Source organism: Coffea arabica, chromosome 4c (genome assembly GCF_036785885.1).
Source record: "Coffea arabica cultivar ET-39 chromosome 4c, Coffea Arabica ET-39 HiFi, whole genome shotgun sequence".
In the NCBI taxonomy this organism is placed as follows: domain Eukaryota; kingdom Viridiplantae; phylum Streptophyta; class Magnoliopsida; order Gentianales; family Rubiaceae; genus Coffea; species Coffea arabica.
In genome coordinates, this window is record NC_092316.1 from 28,486,961 (window position 1) to 28,492,960 (window position 6,000).

Here is a 6,000-nt window from a genome sequence, read left to right on the forward strand (position 1 = left end):
TCTTATGTATGATTTTTCAGCTTTAGTGGCTAATTTCCAACTTTCATTCGAAATTCCAGCCTTGAATTATTATTTTCCAACTTACTATGAAATTTTGAAATTTTGGGCTGCCATGAAGATTTTCCAGCTTGTACATGTATTTTTGACTTCACTTGAAGGATTTCTAGCTCTTGGTGTTAAATTCCAGCTTAGGGTTTCAATTTCCTGCTTAGATATATGTTGAAAATATGCTTGGTACATGTCTACTTTAGTTGGTTTTGTGGCTTAGAATAAGAACCTCTTGTATCTTATCACTTGTGGACTTGTTTGGGGCTGTTTAGCTATGAAAGTTAGCTTTGAAATTGGAGGGAAGATGTAAGGAAAAACAGGGGAAATGCTGTCCATTTATTTTCTTGTAGTATAAGTGAGTGAAAGTGAAAGTAGGAATGTGATTTTTGGATGATTTGGACTTAGATTGTTTAGGAATGCTTGAGTCCACTCTACTGGTGGTATATTGTAACGGCCCCACCCCCCCCTAAGGCGAACCAGAGGGTTCGGCGGGCCGCCTGCCCAGCTCTCGCCGGGACTCAATCGCTCACTACAGTCCTCAACCCAATTACAATATAAATCTCAAAATTACATCAAATTCTCCAATGATTACATAATACAAATGCAGCGGAAAACTGATTCCAATCGTGGAACGTATACTTACATCCATGTCAATTTCAAATATTTATACAAGACCAACTCGTACATAAAATAGATCCAAACTTAAACTGTACACGATATAAGCCATCCAGTCACGTGAATAAGCACTCCAAGCTTTTCTTCGCCTTGAGCCCTGTGGGGGGGGAAATAAAACATTTTTGGGGTGAGCTAAAAGCCCAGTGAGTAACCAGTAAAATCAGTACTCAAATAGTTTTCACAAAAATTCATTTCATTGATGTCATGGTTCAGAAATCAGATGTACGTATTTTTGCTCTCGTGAGCCAGTGAAATCATTGTAATGTTTTAGAAGTTCAATAAGTAATCGGGGGTAAAAATGTAATTTTGTTACAGGTCAACATTTGCACAGTGAGAGTAAAACAAAAGCAGAAAATGACACCACATGGTAATTCCACAAAGCTCAATGAGCTAAAATCTCAATAAGGTTCCGAACATGAAATTACATAACAAAGCCAACACATTAACCATCAATAATCAATAATTCAAGAAACATTTACAATGGAAAGCGATAGTAACATTCATGAAAGGATACATTCATTCTCCTGACATTTCCTCGCTCATTTGATCATTTATTTCATTTCATTCACCCCGTCCCTGGCTTTTGGCCAGGCTCCACCAACCTACATAGGTAATACTCGAGTATACCAAACGTTCACCCAAGTTCCTAATCGCCTGACCGAGTCTGCTTCTGGCTCAAGACGATCGGTAACAAGGGGCAATGGCCAATTCAGCCCAAAAGGCTTACATTCATGCGCAAGTAACATTTCAATCGAAAATTTCACATTTATCGAGGTCGAGTGCGATAAAGTACACACTCGCCTCGAAAACTCGTTTTGGAAATCATTATAAGCGCTTAACACGTTATCAACCAAAATACAAATCATGAAGTCAAGAAATATATCAAACAAGGCACACTCACATGCCAGCACGCATGATATGCAAGAAAACATTTCAAAAGTAACTTTGGAAACAGTTCAAAAGTAAATAACGTAAGAAACGGTTCATAAATAACTTTAGAAGTAGTTTGAGGTCACTCACCTCCACGGCTCAGAAATCATCCATCATATAACATTGCCTTGCTCAAATCCAAGTCTTAGATCACAAACTCAAAGCAATCAAACCCTTTAAAACTTCGGACAGCACTTCCCCTAAATTTGCTTACTTTTCCAGCCGTCAAGGCTTCATTATTTCTTCAGCCAGTCCCAAAGTCACACAAATAAGTTCATCTAATATCCATTCAGCAAGCTCCAAGAAGTACAAAGACAAGTCAAGCTAGGGAAAAAGTCCGGAAATGAAGGTTAAGCTCAAAACCAGAAAAATAGTTTTGACGTCATTTTGCGGTAATGGTACCAAAGGCGCTACGATTGTCGGATGGGGGTGTAAGACCCACCGTTTCGAAGTAAGAACCAGGGCTGCAACAATGTAGAAGGTCACTCAGCCCAGTTCCTAGCACAACTAGGTCAAATATGCCAAAAATACCAAACCAGAACCACTAAAACAGGTTCACAAATCCCACTATGCTGTAATTGGTATAACTCGGTCTGTATAGGTCCAAATGCATTGATTCCAAAGGCATATGGAAGCTAAGACATCCAGCTACATTTCATCAGAAGACACCAACATCCAAATCCAAAGCAATTCCAGTCAAAATGGCCAATTACAAGTGCAGTTTTCGCATTCTGATCAACCCAGAACAGAAACAGTAAAATCGACATATCTGACTCTACACTAGTCCAAATGACTTGAAATTTTACAGGCACTTCAAACTCATCAATACCTACAACTTTTATGTTTTAAGCCAAGGCCAATTCGGCCTCTAACATGGTGCAATAAATTCGGGCAGAATGTAGCTTCATGAACCCTAACTTTCCAAAATTTATTCCAAATCCAAAATTGGTTGCAAATATCAACAATTCACACCTACTAGTGTCATTATAGGCCATTGCCAATCATCATAAACAACCACACCATCATAATCCAATTAAACCAGAAAAATCATCAATAAAATAAAAACTTCACCAAATCACTTCAAACCAAGATAAAACCAGAAATTTCAGCACTTTAATCACTACTAATCATAACTTAAGCATCAATAGGTGTAGGTGGAAGTTTAAGCTTCACTTACCAAGTAAACAAGAGAGGGGAAGATGTTGGACACCTTAGCTCTTCCAAAAAACTTCACTAAAGCACTCACTATCACTAAAAGGAAAGATTGTATGGAGTAAAAACTAATTCAAACCCTTGGTTTGGTTGATTTGAGGCACTTGGAAGCTTGAAATGTTGAAGAACTTCCTTCCTTCTTGCAAGAGAGAGAGCCGGCCAACACAAGGTAAGAAAATGGTAATTTTTGTGAATTTTTGAGATATTTACTTAATTGGGTCAAAAGTCAAAATAGTGAATAGTGTTCTTAAGTCAAAACCAATGATATTGTGACACTTGTCACTATCATAAATGCAATCTTATCTTTTCTTTTACCTCTCACATCAATCATTTCACCCACTCTACTTATCTCTTAACACCCGATAAATTTTACACAGTATCTGTAGACACCAAATTTTGAATAATTTTATGTGGCATCTATTTCATGATTTTCATTTTAGATTGCTTGCGTTCGTTGTTTACTTTTAGTTTTAATTTTAGTTTTAGCTTTTAAGTTTAGAATTAGCGTAGAGTTTTTAGAAAAAAGAAAAGGAAAACATCAAAAATATGTTGTTTTTATTCAATGCTTTCTTGAAAAGAAAAATTCAAAAAAATAGGTTTTAGTTGGATTGGAAAAATGAAAAAAAGAGAAAGAGAAAAAGGAAAATTTGCTCACAAAAATATGTTTATTTTTTTAAATTCATTCTTTGGGCACTTTAGTTTTTTTTTATCAAGTTATTTTGAGAAAAAGAAAATGATGAAAAATGGCCATTTTTGTTTAGCTTTTGTTTGTTTAAAATTATTTTTGTTTTGTTATTATTATTATTACTTGGTTTGTGCAATTTTGTTATTATTATTGTTTTTTACTTTATTTTACCATTTCATCTATTAATTTGAAAAAAAAAAAAAAAAAAAAAGTTCGCGGCAGGCAGGCTGCGTTCTTTTTGCAGCTTGCCAAGGGCATTTTCATGCGTGCCATGAAGGGGGAGGATGAAGGCTAGCCTCTAGCCTTCATCCTCGCCATTCAAGGAAGGGTTTTAGGGGATTGGGAGATGGTACAAAAAGAAAAAAAGACATCAGCCGCAAAGAGAGCTTCATCGGGGGAAGGAGGATCGAAGAGGGTTTTGGGAGAAAAGAAAACCACCGAGAGCAAGGAGAATCAACGGGGGGAGAGGTTTTAGAAAGCAACAAAAAAGGAAGCTGGGGAGAAGCTGGTGACGTTGGGGATGGCTAGAAGGAACCAACGAGAGCATTAACGGGCTAAGAGGGAACCGAGAGGAGAGGATCGACGGGCAAACAGAAAAACTAAGAGAGGGACGTGAGTTTGAGAGATGAAAGACAGAAGAACTGGGAGTGAAGTTGAGAAGAGAAGAATCCGGTGTCATCTGGGACTGCCGCCACCTGCTGGAATCAACCACCGCTGCTGCTTGTTGCCGACCGTCACTGCCTTCACCGAGAGAAGGCATCGTCACTGTAAGTTGCGTTTTCTTTACCGAATTTTGTCTTTCATTTGTGAGTTGGAAACCCCAGATTTTAATGGTTGTATGCTGGGATTTTGGGGGGGGTATATGGGACAAAGATGATGATTCGGTTTTCAAAATTCATAGTAGAAATTCTGCTGCAGTTTTATCCATTTGACTGGGTCGCATTCTTCCTCTTTTGTTTGCTGATTTTGTTGTCGATTGAACCGTCTTGGGTTAGTTTTTTTTAGTCTAGAAATGTCCAGTCAAAGCCCTTCTAGAAAAATGGAGTCTTGCTTGAATCTGTTCTTTGAGGTCGTTGGTTTCCCGTGAGAGTGGGCAGCAAACCACTCATGGGCTCTTACACGTTGTTCACTCTCGTTCGTTTCATTCCCTTCATGATTTCCTTTGTTTCATGCCTTTCCAAATTTACCTGCTGGATGCTGAGACTCTTTTGATAGATGTGAGTCATGCCCAGAACGTGTACAACAAATAAAAAGTTTGCTGGTCTGTACTTGTGCTTGCTGATGTTTTCGTTTCTTTGTGGGTTATGTACATGTCCGCATTTCTGCCCATATTGTCCTCCTTGTTTGCGTTGTGCTTGAGATGTCACAAGTCTGTCTAGGGTCTCAAGGCCTTCTCATTTGTTGCATGAAACCGTGAGTTCCATGATTAGCTGGAACCATTTTTGTCAAGAGGCTGCACTACGGTTGCATCTCATGAAGTCCGCATTTCCTAAAGCTGTTTTGTAGTTGTCATTTAGAGCTTTCTATAAATTACTTCTTGTCAGGGGGTTTTGCCATGTTTATTGACTATAGTTGGATCAAAGTCTTACATGACTCTGCCGAAAGTTTCATGGGGTTGCATAATTTATTTGTTTGAAATTGCAGCAAGTTTCACTCTCGGTTTGGCTGAAAATTTTCATTCATAGGCAATGGCTTCAGTTTCATTTATTCATTGGAGTGTTAAATGCTTTAATTGGAGATGATTAGAAGGTTTTGTATGAACTTTGTTCGCCAAAAGTTTGCACCCAATGGTAGAAGCTTGTGGACAAATATTGCAGAAAATTTCCCCAGTTGCTAAATCTGTTTCGTAGCAGAAAGCTGGATACGTTGCCTGCATATTGGGAACACTTAGTTACTTCTTTTCCTGTTTGTTCATCCGAGAATCTGAGCTATACTTGCTATGGATGTTGAGTCTTTTATTTCGTTCTTGATTGTAAGATGACAAATGATTAAGTTAGTTTGGCTTGCTTTTCGGTATGAGTGTATCCTGGCTAAATGAAGAGAGTTGCAGAGATTGTGTTGGCTGGAAATGGAAATTGCAGAAATGCATGAGTTTCTTTGCATCTTTGGCATGAGGTTCCTTTATGTTTTTTTTTTTGCTTGTTTAGGTGTTAAGATTCTATACTCGTTTGTTTGGTCTAGAGTTTGATGTTTGGTGGGTGAAGTTCTCCTCAAAATTGAACCTGCGAATGGAACTTTGTGTTTGGAGTTTGAATTTGCAGCAGAAAAATGGAAATGAAATCTGTTTTGCCGAGAGCCTAGTCTGCATTCTTGTTTGCATGAAAATCTTCCTCACTTTGTTTTCTGCCATTTCCTTTTATGCATGATAAGTTTAACAAGAACATGAGGTTAGGTTTTAGTTTGAGATGATTGTGTGAATGTACGGGCAAAGTTTTTGAAGTTGAGAGTAT